The following is a 19,670-nucleotide window of genomic DNA, read 5'->3' on the forward strand; positions in this document are numbered from 1 at the left end:
GATTAGCTATCAAGCATCCCGCATCATCCAATAATCAAGCTACTATGTATGATTTTCACCTAATGATAGATCATGGTGGTGCAAGTTATCCTGAGATGGCTAGATTCATGCAAATACATTTGATAGTAGAGAAAATAGAAGAATATGTGGCCCCAAAAGATGTAACAGAACCTACCATCGGGACCTCTTCCATTAACTTTCTAGAATATGAATTTGATGATGAGAAAGTTGAAGATATTAACAATCATTCTTGCAATCTGGCTACACCAAATTGGAGACAAAGATTAGAAGAGAAGTGGGGAAAAGAAGAAAAGGATAAATCCTTTGATGAGACTACTAAGCAAATTCTATCTTGGAAGCATACTCTAGAAGAGCCTTCGCAAGCAAAGGAAGTAGATAAAGTCAAATCTTCTTGCATTTTTGAAGACTCTTTTGATTTTATTGATCATTGTAAGAAGACTAAAGTACAAATATCTCAGTTAGACTACCCGAAAGCCAATCCACATCAGTTAGAAAGGTTGATTCAATGCATTGGTAAAGGAAAAGGTTCACCTAAGATTACTATCAACCATGAGTCAGGAGTTTCTATAGAAAAGGAAAATAATCTAGAAGGGCTCATGATTGAGAAAGAATCATTTGTTTCAGCTTCTTTGTTAGATAAACCTGATCCATTCTATGTTTCCCTCTATATAGCCGGACGTAATTTAAGTAATTGTGTCACTGATTCTAGTGCATCTAATAATGTTATGCCTTCAAATGTGGCCCATGCCCTGGGACTCTCTTAAACAAACCATCAAAAAAGGTTTCTTCTATGGAGGTGAAACAATTCCCTCTGGCTAGCTAGTCAAAAGATGCTCAAGTAGCCCTTGTAGCACATCACAAAAAGAAGTCAAAATTGAATAACTTCCCAACTAGTTATGGGATGCTATTAAGCAGAAGTTTTTGCAAAGATCTCAGTGGTGAAATCAAGATGGACATGTCTCATGCCCTTATCTGATTCGAGATAAAATGGTTAAACTCAATCTTGAAGCTAAAGCTAAATATACAGTCCTGAAATTATATGATCCAAGGGCCAAAATATTGTATGTTGATACCAAACGTGGAATATATATGATGACATCTATTGAAGAGGATGTAACTGAGCCCCTTATGCCCAATGTAACCAATGAATTATGGTCCATGTAATTAGATGAAAGTTCTTCTTCATCTAGTTTAGGTGTCAGGATAGTTTTGATATCATGAAAAGGAAAAAAATTCTTGAAAGCTTATAAATTGGTTTTTGAAACCACTAATAATATCACAAAATATAAAGCTCTTCTACTTGACCTTGAGTATGCAAGAGAAAAAGCGATCAAACAACTCAAGGTATTGGGAGATGTAGAATTAGTTGTTAACTAGGTGCGCAAGTAATATCAAACAAAGGATGCAAGACTGAAGGCATATAGAAATAGAGTGTGGGATGAGATTGAGCATTTTGATGCTTTTTCTTTATCTTCTATCCCTCATGAAAAAAATTCTAAAGTTGATTGTCTCATAGTCTCTGCCTCTCTCCTTATTCCTCATCTTGAGTTCAACAAAGATATCTACATAGTAAAGATGATTCGTAGACCTAGTGTGCTGAATAATGATAGACACTAGCAAGACTTTGATGATGATGGGAAAATTATTACATTTCTTGAGGGACATTCTCCATTTTCAAATTTGAATTTTGAAGGATGATGAGGAGATAATCCTGAGATCATTCAATTGCAAGGTAATGTTATTCCAAGAGGGTTAGTCACCCTTGAAATTCTTTTTGATAAGGAAGATAAAAGGAAAGAGAAAGGTTAAGCTACTAAATCTTCTAATTCTTTGGGTTATAAGAAGGTAAACATTGGTTCTAAAGAAGTTCCAAAGATGGTCCTTATAGGGAAAGATTTGTCATCAAAAGAGAAAGTAGAGTTCACAAATCTGTTGAAATCTTACCAAGATGTTTTTGCTTGGGGTTATGAAGGTTTGAAAGAATTCATGAATGGAAAATTTAAACATCAGATTCCTTTGAAACCTGGTTCAACTCCCTTTCGGCAAAAAAAAAGGCAATTCAATCCGAAGGTCATTGATGCTATATTTAATGAAGTTGATAAAATGCTTAAAGAAAAGATTATCTACCCTATTCACCATTCAATGTGGGTAGCCAATATCATCCTAATTAGGAAGAAGAATGGTGAGATAAGAATATGTGTCGACTTCTGTATTTTGAATTAGACATCACTTAAGGATAATTATGGGCTCCCTATCAAGGATCATATTTTGTAGATGGTATCTAGTTATGAGCTCATGTCAATGTTAGATGGTTTCTTTGGTTATAATTAGATTAGTGTTGCACCTGAAGACCATAAAACAACTTTTACCACTCCATGGGGTACATTTTCCTACAATCGTATGCCTTTTGGTTTGATAAATGCTAGACCCACCTTTCAATGGGCAATGGATTATTCATTTGTAAATCTCAAGAACAAGATCATTGTCATGTACCTTGATGATCTTAGAATATTTTTGAAACATACAAGAGACCATGTGCATCATTTGGAATCTAGCTTGCATTGAAGTCGAACCCTTGACATCTTGCTAAATACTAAGAAGTCTATATTTGGAGTGATAGAAGGAAAATTACTTGGACACATTATTTCCAAAGAGGGTATTCAGATAGGCCCAAGAGAGTGAAAGTTATCCAACAATTATCACTTCCCATGAGTAAACTAGGGGTCAGGTCTTTCTTTGGGTAGATAAACTTCATAAGGAGGGTTGTACTAGACTTCTTTGAAATTACAAAGTTGACTGTGGATATGATGAATGGGAATATAAATTTTAAATGGACAAAAGAAGGTAGGGCTTCTTTTGAACAAATCAAGGCTATGATTGCTAATGCCACTACCCTTTCTTATCCAAATTTTTCTAAAAATTTTCATTTGTATTATAATGCATCTAAGAACACCTGATTTGCTATACTCACTCAACCTAACAAAGACAATGCTGAGGTCCCAGTAGCATTCATGAGTGTCCCTCTTAAGAAACATGAATTAAAGTATTCTCTGATTGAGAAGAATACATATGCTCTAGTCATAGTAGCAAAAAAATTTAGGTTTTACATCCTGAACTCTCACTCCAAGGTATTTGTTCCCAATTCGACAGTGAAGACTCTTCTAACATAGCAAGAGATCAGTGTGAACAAAAGTGCTTCTTGGATAGCTAAAGTACAAGAATATGATCTTGATATCAAACCTACAAAGCTTGTCAAAGGAAAAGGTTTGTCTAAAGCTATCGCAGAACAATCTCCCAAGAATGAGGAAGAGACAAAAGAAGAAATTCCATTAGTTCTATTCATTAGTAATGTCAATAATTTGTTTTCTAACATCACCTATTTTTTGGCATATGGAGAATGCCCAGTTCATCTATCACCCAAAGAGAAGAGGACCCTAAAATTGAAATCTATGAAGTACATTATCTCGGGTTACACTTTTTTACAAGAAGGGAATAGATGGTATGTTCTTGAGATGTGTAGATTTTGAACAAGGAAGAAGTTGCTTTAATTGTTTCATAATGAAACATGTGGAGGTCATTACTCAACATTGATCATAGCCTATAAAATTTTGAGAAACTATTTTTACTAGCCTAGGATGTTCAAAGATGTAGAAGAATGTGTCAAGAAGTGTGAATCATGTCAATATTTCAAAGGAAGTGTCCAATTGGCAGCACTACCCTTGAAACCAATAGTGATCGAAGAACCCTTTCGACAATGAGGTTTGGACTTAATTGGTCCTGTCCATCCTTCATCCACTATTGAACATACTCACATTTTAGTGGCAACTAATTATTTTACCAAGTGGGTAGAGGCCATTCCAGTCAAGCAAATGACTTTAGAAGTGGTGTGCAGTTTCATCAAGAAAAATATTTTGGTTAGGTTTGGGGTTCCTAACAAGATTGTTACTGATAATGCTACAAAATTTTCCTCCTTGGAGATATCAACCTTCTACTATCAATATGGAATCATTATCTCTCACTCAGATTATTTCACACAAGGAAATGGTCAAGAAGAATGATGGGGACACAACCCAAGAACCAAAATGGACACAATAGAAAGGGAAAATAATATTAATTGAGAAATATGCTAGTACATTTAGTACAAAGGAAATAAACTTCAAAACATGCCCTATGGGCTTACAATAGCATAAATGTGGAGATAATTTCTCCTTTTAGTACCTCGTCTCAAACTCCACTCCGAACTGCCTTTTACAATGCCAAAAATCTCCTTAAATAGACCCCAAAGGGTTAATGACTAGGATTACATTCTAGAAAGTGCTACTAGGCACCCACTGACCAAATAGAAGGTTCTAGAAGCTGCGATAGAAGTCGACACAAATCTAGAAGAATCCAAAAATGGTAACCGAACTTCCGGGAGGCATAACTTTTAAACCGTGGCTCCGATTGACAAACCGTTTACATTTCTAAAAAGCTCTTGAAGCGCTCTATAGCCCTATGGACCAGCTTCACTTGTCCCCCATTTTTTGACCCTTTTCAAGGTCATTTAATGCCCCTAACCTGACTTTGAAGCATTCTTAGGAGGTCTCCAAAACTCAAAAAACTGCAATAACTTTCAAACCGTGGGGCCTATTGACCTGATTCTTTTTCTAGAATGCTCTAAATAATGATTACATTCATCTGGCCAATTCACACCTTCTAGTTTACCAAAATGATGGCCTAATTACATGCTCCTATTTTTTCAAGATTTTCAAACACACTGATAGTGGAATTGTGAGAGTTGGAACCTTTATTTGACCCAAATGGGTATCCAAAAATGAAAACACATGAAATAGAAACTAAGTCTAAGTATATTTTTTTGGGTGACAAAGGATTGCCCGTATACCTCTGGATGCTCCTGCATCAAAGAATCAAGCAATAAAAATATTATGTCCCTTGTGTGAAAATTGATAGATGTTAATCAGAGGTCTTGGCACAAACACTTGTATGATGCACTATGGGTAGATCATACCACAAAGAAGAGAGCAACAAGAGTATCTCCCTTTGAAATCCTATATGGTACTGAACTAGTTTTCCCTCTTTCTTTGGAATTATCTATTTTGAACTTACAAGATGCTATTGAAAACTATGAATTCAAAGATGCTCTTGAAAAGTGAATATTATATTTGACCAAACTAGAAGAGAAGAGAGATGTGGTTGTAGACAGAATACAAGAACATCAATCTCACATAAAGAAGTTATTTGATAAAAAAGATAAACAGAGGGTGTTCTAGGAAGGTGATTCATCCTACTTTGGGATAAGTGTAGAGAGCCAAAGGGTTTACATGGGAAATTTGACTCCTTATGGAGAGGTCCATTTCAAATCAAATAGGTATGCAAGAAAAATTCCTTTATTTTATCATAGATAAGTGGTACCCAGTTGCCCTTACCTTACAATGGGCAACACTTGAAGCATTATCATTAGTAAAAGGTGTAGTGTGGCACCTTTTTGTATATAAGTTGTCTCATTTTTGGTGTGCTCCTATTAGTTTGTCTTGCTTTTGGTTTTTCTTTTTGTTGTCCCATTTTTTGTGTTTGTTCCCTCTTTTGCAAAGTGGTTCCTCAAGTGACTCTACAACCTAATGGATAAAGCACTGTTCTAGTTATTTTGGATTCGAGTTTCATCATTGTTAGTCCTTGTCCCCAAAGAGAGCCAGCTATTACCTAGATATCAAAATTGCCTTAATTCCTACCTTTTTGATGCCATGGTTATTTTCAAAATATGCCTCATTTTAACCATTAAAATAGTCAGTTCCTCTTAGAGTTTTGGAGAAATTTTTCCCTAAATATCTCCACCTCGTTCCTAGCTCCATACAACACTTCAAATTTTGAAAATCCAACTTTTAAATCCAAAGTTGTTGTAGGTTAATGAAGGAACCAAAAATACATATTTTGAATTGCATCATTAACCATTAACATCTAAAAAAAGGTTAAGATCAATTGCCAAAATACATATTTCACTTCAAAATCTTATCCATTAACCTCTCTATCAAAAGGTTAAGATAAGTTTGCAAAATTAACCTTTTAGGAAGGTCAAGGTTTGGGGGTCAAAACATGTATTCCCAACCAAACCATTAACCATTAACCTTTTTAAAAGAGGTTAATATTCAAGTCCAAAATATGTGTTTTTAAGATAGTTATTAACCTTTCAAATGATAAATGTGAAGAAAATAAAAGGTAGAAACAATGAAAATTGTGTTTGGGTTTCCAAGAATTGAACGTCATTCAAATATAGATGTAATAACTGGCAATTTAAGTGTGTAATTTATCTGACATAATAGTCTCAGCACCTGGAATAGAAAATCTAAAGTTTCAGAGAACATGTCATACACTCCCTAGCGTGATTGGACATTCCACACGAAGAGAGGATATAAATAATAACATCCCTTAGAAGGATGAAAGTTAGGGAGTTTGATACCTTTTTTATTGGATTTATTCTTATAAAATAAAGAGCAATATTAGTGATCAAATAAATATTAAATACAAAGTGCTTCTAGTTTGAGAGCTTGCAAGGTTCCCATGTACATGATCATAGTGAAAATGCAAAGCTTCATGGACGAAAACACAAGTGTTTGATAAAATGCTCTAGAAACATTAATTGCAAAAATTTCCTTCATCCACTTCTGTGCAGGAGATAGCAACATTGGTAATTAAAAAATGCAAAGCCTCTGAATTGTTTTACATAATGTCTTAGCTCTTCCATTTCCTACAAATTAGGTTTAGATAGATAATTCAAGTTGTATGTGACAAAAGTTCTGAGTTTTGAATGAAAAATACTATCATCCAAGCACATGTTTCCTGAGTCTTGGATTGACACGAAGAGGTGAAGAAGCTAGTTACAACTTTCAACATCGATTGGACAACCCACATGGTCAAGGCCAAAGTATTCAAAATAGAGATGGATGCAAAAAATTATTTGTGTCCCTCTATATGTAACCACACATGATTAGAAGGTGTATACATGTCAAAGCACATGAGCTATTATGAGAAACATCGATACTCTCGGTTGTAGTTTTCCCTACATCTCCCAATCCATAACACTCAATGCGAATGCATCAAGACTGAACATTGGTTCATTTAACGAAAAGCTCCTACAGACATCATATCCATTGGACTAGATTTGATTGGTTTGATGGAATGAGCAATTAGAATGTGATCAAAGTATTCGAGCAAATGGCAGGTTTCCCTCAACTTGTAGTTTTGGGAATTAACTTGGCAATTAGATAAGTATCAAGATAGACTTCTATATATATGTTTCTTCAAATCATGCATTAATTAAATACATGCAGAGTTATTAAAAGTACTAAAACCGAATATTGGAGCTAGCTTGGGCACTTTTAGAAAGTAGTATATGGGAATTGATGAATGAGTTTCCAAGTGGAGTAGATGTTTGAGCATCTCTAAATAAGTTTTTTGAAGTCTCTAATTTGTGAAGTAGATTGAGGAAATTTAAAACATGTAAATAAATCAATAGGAAGATCACCAGCCAAACCATGAAATACAAATATCAAAGGTTAGATTAGCTCCCATTTTAAAAAGTACACTTTTCGACATTGGTGATACCATTTAGGAAGTGTTTTCCTTCAAGATTTTTGTTCATCTCTTGAGAGTAAGGAAACGAACCCTTTAGCTAGAAAAATATTGGAAAGTGGCCTGATTCAAGTAGGATAGAACCCCATCTTAGTGCAATTCCCTAATCTAGTGTTGGAATGCATGAAGGCCTATCATCCAAATACTAGGGAAGACATTTCATCAAATAATAATGTGATTGTCCATCTAGATCCTATTTCTATTTCCATTTCCTTCTAATTACCCTCCAAAGTGCAATATGCCAACATTAATTTAAGAACTGCTAAGGAGTACTAAATGATGAATCAAACTTAGTGTTTCAACATTGTTGCTAGGTCATGGCTCTTGCAACCAAGGAAAGGAAAATCTGAACTATCCAAGTCCATCCATAGATCATTGTTAAAGGAAGATGTAGTGAACATGGTAACTCTATTAAGTAGAATAATAGAACTCGGGATTCACAAGTGTTTGAAGGTTGGATGTTCCTATTTGTTAACATGGTCTTCGAAGGGAAGCAGTGCATTGATTGAGCTAAAATTATCGATGACTCACTACATAGGGAGCCCATAGAACTCCAAGAAAATGATTATTTCTACATGACTTTGTACCTTTTCTATGCTATTGCAAGCACCAAATGTTGGCCAGGGCTTAACCAACAAGGTATATATGATGATATGGCTATTATTTATAACCATCTCCCTTAGATACAGTATAAAAATAGCCTACATCATTTTTGAAGGGTGAATGACACATTCACAATGTTGACTATAACAGAAATTCAAGAAAACATGGGACTCAAAATTTCAATATCGGAAGCAACAATGGAAGTACAAAAATATGCAAGTGTTTTCATACAGTTCTCAAAGTTCACTTATACCAGATTAGCTACCTATGATGAGTATCCCCTAATTCTACCTAGGTTTGTTGATGATAAATTTCTCTTGATTGAAATGTGCAAGTAGATTAGTCAAATCAATAAATTTTGCAAGAATAGGAAAATAGATGAAATACATTTCCCTATTAGCATTGGATATTATAGCTATGAGACTACATCAGATACAAGGAACGTGGAGAGATCCATTGCCACAATTAATTTGCATCCTTATACTCTATGTTTCCCTTATGATAGTAAAGGCTATGCAGTTAATTAGTTAAAGCTAAACCCTAGCCTCGATCACTTTCTGACTCTAGATGACTTTTGGGAGGATTGTGAAAATGATTTCAAAGTATGCAAGAAGGATTGGATGCAGCTTATTGTAAGGCATGTGATAGACTTCAAGGTCGATATTAATGTAACAGGTTTAAATGATTATGAAGTTTCCCTGGTTGATCCCTTCTACTATGAGAAAATTGAATTACTAGATCTTCGTCCTATTGATTGTTTAGTTTAAGAGTTTAAAAGCTTAAAGGAAAGAACCACCTATTTCCTTAAAAGAATATGAGATCGGGTTAGTAAAATCAGAGTAGAAAAAGTGACGAGTGAATTTCAAAGTAAAGAGAGAAGATATAATCAAGGAGAATCTTATCGAATGGCATTAGAGGTAACTTCTCATGAGAAAATACAACAAGTGGATATGAGTACTCTTGATCAAGATGAAGATCTAAATCAGCCAGCTAAGTTTATAGTCAAAAGAAGAAGGACAAAAATGAAAAGTAAATCTACTAGAGTGAATCAGAAAGGAAATGAGCCTAATGAGAAGAATCAAAGAAATCCTCAAACTATTGAACCACACATCCCAGTTACATCCTCTCATGATGTAGTAATTCCTCATTCAAGCCTCTCTGCTCTTGAGATATCATTAATAGACATCACACAATTGGATAAACAATTATCTAATTCAGAAGATTTAATGATGATTGCTGAAAATATAATAGGTGACATGCAAGTTTCACTTCTAGATACTACACATTCATGTTTCCAAACTAGTCTCCAAAAGAAGAAGAAAGTTTTTTAGATGATCCTACCTCCATTTGATGTAATCTCTAGTTTCCTTCAAAAGCCCCCTAAAGTGAAAATGACTAAAGTGATGCCCAACTTGGTTGTTGATAAAACTTCAGGCAATCTATGCATAGAAATAGCCAAGCCCATAATTTAAAAGAATGTTGATGAAGCATCTGAATCAAATTTCATTCTAGATAAGGTTGATCTTGGTCCATCTACTGTAAAAAGAGACTTTTAGAATTTTGAAGTGATTGCTGCCCAAATAATACAAAGAATGAAGAAAGAGAAAAGATCAAAGGAGCAACTCAATGAGCAAGTCCAAAATGCTAGTGTTTTACATCAATTTGATTAGTGATTCCTCTAATGCGAAGGTAATAGTTATTTCACTAGCTTTGGCAGGCCCTAATGGTATTCTTGATCATGTTATAATTGAAATAGTAAACAAACATAAGTCATATAGTATGATGATCGAATCTTGGATAAATAGAATGATAGAAGATGCTTCAAAACTCATAACTGGAGTGAAAGAAATATATTAAATATAAATATATAATATATATTATTTATATTATTATATTAATATGTATGTTATTAATATATATAATAATGTAATATTTTTATTAATTATAATAACTATATATATATATGTGTGTGTGTGTGTGTGTGTGTCCCTAGGGGTCCTAGGACCCCTAGGGACATATATCATCGTTTAATGCATCAAAGGGGGTCAATGGTTGACCTATGACCCCCTTTGACTCATATATATGAATAATATACATATATGTTAATAACATTAATATTAATATATATATATATATATATATATATATATATATATATATATTAATAACATACATATTAATATAATAATATATAATACATATTATATTTAATAAAAATATTACGTTATTATATATATATATATTAATAACATGCATATTAATATAATAATATATATAATATAATTATATTTAATATATTACGTTATTATATATATATATTATATTACTATACATATTAATAAAATAATATATAATACATATTATATTTAATGAAAATATTACGTTATTATATTTAGTAAAAATAATAATAATATAAATTGTATTTATAGATTGTAATAAGATTAACATAATATATTATTATATATTACTAGTTTATATCTTATATCTTTACATTACGTTATTATATATATATAATATATTAAAATACATCTTTACACAGTAATATAAGTGAAATAATTTATAAATCATAAGTTATAACATTTAAACCTAATTTTCCCTCCAAAATAGGTTGGGGTTTGAAATTTTCCAACCGAAGCATATCAGATATTCGATTTAAGATTAGATATCCGATTAGGCTTGGTATTTACCAAGCCAACCCGGTCAACCCAAAAGGTGTGTTTAAAGAGGGTTTTAGTGATACTCAGACTTCAGGTAGCCGTCTGACAATGTTATTTTGATCGAAATTGAATGAAACAAAAAAATTTTTTTAATATCGCCCTCTAGATTCTATCAATATAATGTCTGTCAAATTATGAGTTTGATAAGAATTTATTAGTTAATTATCAATGAAAGTTATTGTAAAGTGTTGATTGACATACTGATTGAAATATAGCTATAACTTTCAAATGGTATAACATTTTTTAAATCTAAAAGTTGCGTCACATTCTATTCTTCGCCTACTATAAGAAAAAATAAATTAAATTTTGGTAAAATTTTCTATTAGTTAGGGTGGTTAGACGCGAGACTCTTTTTTTTGGAAAAAGTTTTGGTAGAAAATTCATATTTAATTATTTATTTGGAATAAAAAGACAAAAAAATATGCATCACATCTAGGCACGAGTCTACTTTTAATATCTATAATTATATTAAAAAAATATTATGATTTGATTTTGATTAAGGTGGTCAGACATACACCTACTTTTTATTTTTGTCTTGAAATTTTCTTAGTACTGCATTAAAATTCAAACATTTGACCAATTAATTATTTTTTTCTCCTAATAAGGCCTAGTAGTTTAGAAACTAAATTCAATTTCTTATAGATTATTTTCTTACAACTTTTTGATATAAAGTCCATAACCACTTCAAAATTATGTGTCAAGTTGACATAAACTTGATTTGCTGATTTTTCACTGCCACATAAGGCCATAGTTTGGTACACCATGATCCTGCACATACCCATTAATTTAGTGATAGTTTAGCACCCATTTAATATGATTTTATCATAAATTGCATTTAATTTGTAGTCTTCCCTTCCTCCTTATTTCATTTTATTCCTCCTAGATGGAATTAGGGTGGGATCTAATGGATCCTCTTGGTATTCCTAATCTATGTTGCAAATAATGAGGTAGGACCTATTCTTTTGGTGTCATTTATTTTCATATTCCAATCATGGAAATCTATTTTCTACACTGAAATGGATCTTTCCACTAAACCTATAGGGAATTTTGTTAAACTAATGCTTGTTTTAGGACCTTGGGAGATCCTGGATTTTTTTGGGTCTTGAGGTCAAGGATTCAATGTTCCCCTACCCCATAAATGGATGTAGTGCATCCCTATCTAAGTAAGGGATGCAATGTGTCCCTAAACTTGGACCTATTTTAGGTCCCCTTCTTGACCCTTAATTCAGGGTTGATTCGAGGTACTATTTCCCTTACACAATCGATGGATAGGATAAATTTTATTTTGAATCCTTTTGTAAGAACCTTATTTTCTCCATTTTTCATTCATCATTCACATGCACCTATGATCTCTCCATCTATGTGTGCAACAAGCTCCCGAGCATTCAAGCCTTCAAGTATTCTTCAACTATTTTGGGTGTTCAAGCAAGTCCTTCATTGAAGATCAAGGATTCAACCATCAAGAACTTTTTATAACATTTTCAACATTCAAGATCTATCATCATACATTCAAAGATCATTTGTTGCATCTTCTACATTCATCCCTCCTAAGATCTATCTTCACTCTTAAGGAGAATATCAAGTACATTCATTCACAAGGATTTTTATTTGTTTTGATTTAATTTCCTGTTGTTTTTGAAGTTGAGTACTCAAGGCTATTGCATCAACATATTTGATTACATTCAAAATTCAAGAGCATATTCATCGATTTTACATTGCTTCACATCATATCTACTTCTACTACTTGTTAGCATTCTCTATTTTAATTTTAATTTCAAGGTTAATTCCTAAACTAGGGTTTGATCAAGGGAAACCCCCCAATCAACAAAAAAAATCCTTTTCTTGTAGGTTATGGACCTCAAAAGACAAAACGAGATGTAGATTCAAATAACTTTTTGTATAACTTTAAACATCCAAAATTGGTCTCATGATATGACATAAAAGGTCAGGGACGCATTACATCCGCGCCCCTCTAGATTGACCCTATCCTAGATTAACACCTCTCCTAGAGGTCAGCTCTGACCTAGAGCCGATTGATTTTTGGATTTTGTATATCTCATAGTTTCATGTCCATAATACGAGTTTCAACATTTTTGGAGACCATTTGACATAGTATTTTTAGGTTTGTATCCTTCAATGTGAGCCTTCTCCTATTTTCTAATTGAATACATATTTTCATCGCTTTGTATTCATATTTTAAATTGCATATCTACTTACGCAAAATCCTCTCTTTATGGAGGTCGAGGAGAAAGTCCAAGCAATTCACACTTTTGCATAGGTTACGAATTGACACTTTATCTTGTGTTAATGAGGCCTAGATTAGGAGGTGGATCTTGGTGTTCACCCTTCATCTTTGCATAGGTAGTAGATTCATTCCCCTCCCCCTATATAGTTATAATCTTCATTATTTTGTGGGAAGGAGCTTCCCCTTCCTTGCATAGCAAAGAATTGTTAATTTAGCCTAACTTTCCACTTTACCATCTAATTTCCTAAGATCAGCTTTAGACTTCCTTCCTCCTTTTTTATTCACTTTTTGGACAAGAGACTTGTCCAAAGCCTCTATGGTGGTAGCTAACCTTAGTTTATTGTAAGTAATATTTATTTCATTTTCTATAACTTTTTGTGAATTTTCTTGTACTAGTAACTCCTCCATCAGTTCATCCCCCATGTTTTTAGCAAAGAGCTCATGTTGTGTTTGCAATTTTACGAGAGTTGGCTCTTCATAGTTTAATTTAGGAACATGAAGGTTATCTATGTTTTGGTTAAGGCTATTTTCTATATGTACAACCTGGACACCAACTATAATTGCAAATGAGACATTGAAAACATACATGATGTCCTAATGCTACCTATTTAAACTTAGCACCTGCATCGCAAGGAGGTGCAATAGTTAGTCAATAGTAAGATATACATAATAAATATTATATTAGAGTATGCACATAAAAAAATAACAATAATATTTATAATATGCCATAATAAACATAAATCTCCAATACAAATGTTCCATAATGTAAAGTCAATAGTTTTGATATATAATTTAATATTTTGATTAAATTAGGAATAGTAGTTCATGAAAATTATAATTTACTCGATTTTTTACTTCATATGCCAACATTTTTGCTAACTACCTAATTCTCACTATTTGTTTCATCCAATATACTATTATCATCATTCAATGGTTATTTAATTGATATATATTTAAAATTAAATATACTCTATGAAATTTTGTCTATTTTTAAATAAACTTATATAAATACCTATATAATTCTCATGTATTTACTCTAAAAGTCTTAAAATAGAAGATGAATTAAAAAGTAGTACTAAATATTACAATTTCTATTTTAAGCATAAATTTACAATCGATATCCTTGTTTCCACTATCTTTTGAATGGGTAGATCCATATCTTGATCTATAATATATTTAAGGTTTTTTATCCAATTTCATTTTTCAATGTTTAATAGAGAATATTAATTTAATTTATACTTATCATTTATTTCTTCACATTCAAGCCTAAGACAAGTAAAACACAAAAATGTAGCTAAGGATAATTTATAAAATGTAGCAAAATGTAAGTTTATGACTATTACATTTTTAACAATTCTATTATTTTGATTTAAAACCCTTTTAATAAAAACTATTTTGGTGACGAGCCTCATCCCTTATGATGTCGGAACCTTGCACTCAGCAAGACTTGTATCCTAGTGCACTCTTTGCGAGGCATTCAAAACGAAGGGCCCATTACAATGCATGTCTAATTTGACTATAAAAAGTTAAAGATTTTATTTTCTTAACTCTTAATTGCATATTGAAATTGATAAGTAACTGGTAAACCAAATTACATTTCAAACGAGAGTAAAGAATATATAAGTAAACTATTGTATGCAGAAAATAAGAAGAACAAAATTAGGAAGGAGGCCAGAGAATAATATTGAACCAAAATGAGATCTAGCAACCATCTCAAGTTTCGATTGCATAAAGTGTAATAACAAAGACAAACAGGAGAGACATTGAAGACTAAGAGTGGAAAGCAAGAAGCCACACTTTATTAAAATTGAGAAAAATAACAAATAAACACAAGGAAAGGGTGCCAACAAATTAATCGCCCAACCAAGCGCTACATTCCCTTAGTGAAGCAGATTTAATGATCATTCAGGCGTTACAGGAAACTACATTCCATACTAACAGGAACCCAATCTAGACACACCTTTGATAACGAATTTTCCATTCTGGAACAGAGATCTTTCTATACACCAATTTCTATTTTGTCTGAAGAAGTAGACAAGTTCAAAGAAAAAGTAATTTTTGGTTCAGTTTCAAATTTCAGTCTGGCATCCCAATAAAACAATCAATTTGAAAAAAAAATGGTATTTTATAAAGTTGTTTCTTAAACTTTTAACCAAAATACTGAAAGAAGGTTGAAATAGGCTAAGAAGAATGAGGCTGGTTAATCTCTAGACAAAATGTACCAAGAAAAAAAAAAAGTTAAACATGATTCTTTTTCAAATTGAATATCTTCCATTAAATCATATTGTTTCTTGACCCTTGCAACTCAACTCTCATTGACCCTTAGCTTTTGCTTTTCAATTTTTATGGATGCTGGCGTGAAGGAGCGGCAATTAAATGCTGGGATTTGGGCAATGTTTTTTTATTTATAATCTTTTTATCAAGGCTATGAAAATCAAAAAAATTGGTTAATCATGAAACATTCCTCAACTTGAAACATTAAAAACCAAGGAAAGCAAATGGCAGAATTTGCAAGGAAAGAAGTGCTACGAAACCCCATGAGGAAAAAATGTTTTATAGAAAAAGAAGGCAAACCAAAATAAATCTGCTTTTTCTTCTCAAAATAAATGGAAAGATTAGTTCTTCACAGCTAATGAAAAGCCACAATACAACAATGAATTTGAAGAGCCCAATAAAATAACAATCAATTTGAAAAAAAAAAAAAATGATCGGAGATATTTGTTTTAAAACAAACAAGGCGAACCAAAACAACTCTGTGTTAGTCTTCCCAAAATCAATGAAAAGTTCAGATTTTTACAGCAAATGAAAAACCACAATCAATTTGGGAAAAAATCACAGTGGACACAAATGTCGGGAATGTGTAGCCTAATGGGTACATGACACTTCAGATTCTGTTTTTATTGTCTTCTAGCTGAATGTGGTTGTATATATACATATGCATAGTCATGTATTGAATATCGTTGAATGAATAATAAAGTGGGTTCCCTGTTGAGAGTGGACGTAGCCACAAGTTGTGGTGAACCACTATAATTTATTGTGTCTTTGTTTATTCTTCTTTTTGTTTTGTATATTTTTAAAGTTTAGTTGCTTTCATTGTGCTTTCTCTGCTTGTTTTGAGTCTACAATTGGTATCAGAGCCAATTTTGGCTTGAGCAGAGATGAAGGAAGAAGAAGATGATATTGATTTTGTTATTGATGAGTTTCTTGAAAATCTTGACTAGGTTGAAGAGGAGGATGTTGAAGAGAGTGAGGATGAAGTTGAGGCCAACAGTGAGGAGGATTATGAAAAGAAAAACTTTGTGAGATTGAAGGAGGAGAACTTCTTACTCACAGACCAATTGTTTTGCTTGGTCCAGAAATTGGAGGTTTTGTGTCGTATGCTGAATGTTGAGAAAGATAACTTTGACAAAGAGTGGGAGTTTTTTGAACAATCTCTATTTTAGGAAGAGGAAAATGATGTGATCTTGACAGAGGACTCTTTTCTCACAAAAATGTATGTCTCATTGATAGAGATGTTTCCTATTGGTGGAAAGAAATCACAAGAGGATTCTGGGTGCCTGGCAACTGAAGATCTGAGTGCAGAGATTATAGAGCTCAAGGAGGCTAAATAGAGGCAGGGGCTCAAGACTGCACATGATCTAGAAGCCCTTGGCATGTCAAAGAATGAGGTCCTTGATGATTTGTTGTTGCAGATTATTGAAGTAGAAGCAGAGTGGGATGCATTGACTGCAGTGGAAGACTGTCAAGAGGCCCAAGTTGTTGCTGATCCTGAAAATGGTGAGGCCCATTTTGGAGATAGAGGAGGCCAAGGAGAACGAAGCGTGAGATCTGACAGTGAGTTAGATTTGTCTTTAGATATGGGAAATGGTGAGTTTGACAGAAAAATTGAACTGAATGGAGTTAAGTGTGGTTCCTATGATGAAATGAGTTATAGTGGTAATGAGCATGATGCTCTGTCTGATATGCAAACCTTAGCATCAATGGTGGTTGGAGATGGTATATCACAAACTTTACCTCTTGCCAACAGTCCTATTTTGACCAGTCTTCTCGGCTACTGCACATTCATGCCACCTAACAGCTTTGTGTGCCTGCCAAAATCCATAGATAAAGTCTTCGGTCCTTCTATGTTGGGCATTGATCCCACAAAAGGCCAAATAGGTATGTTTCAACCACAGCCCCAATTCATTGCTGGAAATTCGGGCATTGAAATGGGAGAGGATTTCGGTGATGCCATAGTTCAAAAAGATTTTGGTGATGTGTTTTTCAAGAATTTTGCGGGTTTTTTCAAAAGTCGGTATCAAATTGATCCGCCCAGTAATGTACATGCGAGTCAGCATTTATTGACTGACTGTGAGAAGTTATAGAAGGTTTTAAGTGCCAATCGTGAAGTGTCTGTTAACTTTGAGGGCTCGATGGATGAAAATAATTTGATGGGGTTTATCAGAAGAGATGAGTTTGACTTGATAAAAACTTTGAAGAAACCAAAGATGAATGATGAAAATGGCCAAAGAGGTGAAGTAACATTGGAGAGAATAGGTCTGATGGAAAATTTTGTCATGGTGGTCATGGAAGAAGGGAAACCTAGGACTATTTCTAATGTGGAGTCACTGGACGCTGGTCAAATTCTCTGGTTGGCTACGAAATTGAAGAGAATAGTAGAGTATACAGGCACCCTTACTTGTCAGCATGCAGCCAGAGCTACAACAGAGAATAATACAAGAAAAGGTATGAGAGTTATAATAGATATTTCCCAGGCCAATAATGATGTTAGTATGGTAGAGGTTGCAGGGGTTAATAATAGTAATGTTCTAGCTGAGACCTGAAAAAGCATATATGCTTGCTATTATTTGATAGTTTGTCATCACATGGTACAATTGGTGAAGGCAATATTTTTTGTGATGCAACTCCACGTGGCCTTAGCAATAGAGGTAAATTTTATGGTGGATAAGGACATTGATCTATTTTATGATACTTTGTTAAGGGGGAGCCAGGAAACAGGAATATATGAAGGAGTGCATTATGCACATGTTGGAAGCTTTATTCACGAATGTTGCTTAATGCATATGAATATTGTGAGTAAACTATTTGGAGATGAGTTCTTCACAGCCAATGAAAAGCCACAATACAACAATGAATTTGAAGAGCCCAATAAAATAACAATCAATTTCAAAGAAAAAAACCTGATCAGAGAAATTTGTTTTAAAACAAACAAGGCGAACTAAACAACTCTATGTCAGTCTTCTCAAAATCAATGAAAAGTTCAAATTGTTATAGCAAATGAAAAACCACAATCAATTTGGGAAAAACCCCAATCAAACAATCACAATCATAGTGGACACAGATTCAATCCTATCAATATTGGAAAATTGTGGAGGCTTCTGACCAGAGACCCATATCCGTCTGTTCAGTTCCGCCCTTGTTTCTTTTTCGGTTTTTGTTTCTAATGGAGGTTGGTAGATATAGAAAACTGCATTGTTGGTGCTCAATTGAAGCTCGCTCAAGAAAATCCCATCCCCATACACTGCAGCATCAATTTTTTCGAGAGGCTTAGGAAGATCGTCAACAATCTTCCACACATTCTCTACCGAGTCATATTTAGTCACAACATCCCACTGAAAGCAATACAAATGCCCAAATGCAGGCACAATGCGCTCAACACAATCTTCAACAAACATGATGTTGGACAAAGTGGACCAAACTCCTCTTTCTGGATCAAATCGCTAAAGCTCCTGATGATATGTTATCATGAGATACATCATGTTTTCCATAAAAACAGAGTAACACAACCAATCCTTTTGAAGCATATTGGGAAGAAGCCTCCACTCATCTCTCTCCACATTGTAAACTGCAGCCTAGCTTGTGATTTCACCATTCACTCTTCCTCTTGCAACGTAGATCAGTCCTTCATGAGAAGATGCACAACACGCAAAATCTTCCTCTTGCAATATATCTGCACCTTTCCGCCATTTACAAGACACAAAATCAAAGATCAAAATGGTCCTGTAATTTCTCACCAGTCTTTTGCGCTTCAAACCTGCAGTGTACTTGTAGTGCTCATATGAACCTAATAAAACCAATTTCTATTTAACATAGATACATTTGGAAAATGAGTAGAATTGAAATTGAGTAGGTACGGGAGGGAGTTTTTTCCATGATTTCCAAAGGACCTACATTTCCAAGCAAACATATCAACTCCTTAGACCCACGCTCCCTCAATCTTTCCTCATAAAACTTGGGATTTTCCAACACGGACTTCCAATTTTTACAAACTGTCTTCAGAATGGAGAGAGATTCACAAGACGTTTTCATTAAGATCTTTCTCACTAAATCTTCTGGAATTACCTCAAAATACTCCATTACCAACCAATTTTGTTGTTACACTCTGCTCAAATAAATTGCAACTCGTATTAAATTAATTTTCGTAAGTTACATATATACATATATATATATATATATAT

The sequence above is a fragment of the Cupressus sempervirens genome, chromosome 1 (genome assembly GCF_028749045.1).
Source record: "Cupressus sempervirens isolate cs-2001-9-10 chromosome 1, ASM2874904v1, whole genome shotgun sequence".
Taxonomy (NCBI): domain Eukaryota; kingdom Viridiplantae; phylum Streptophyta; class Pinopsida; order Cupressales; family Cupressaceae; genus Cupressus; species Cupressus sempervirens.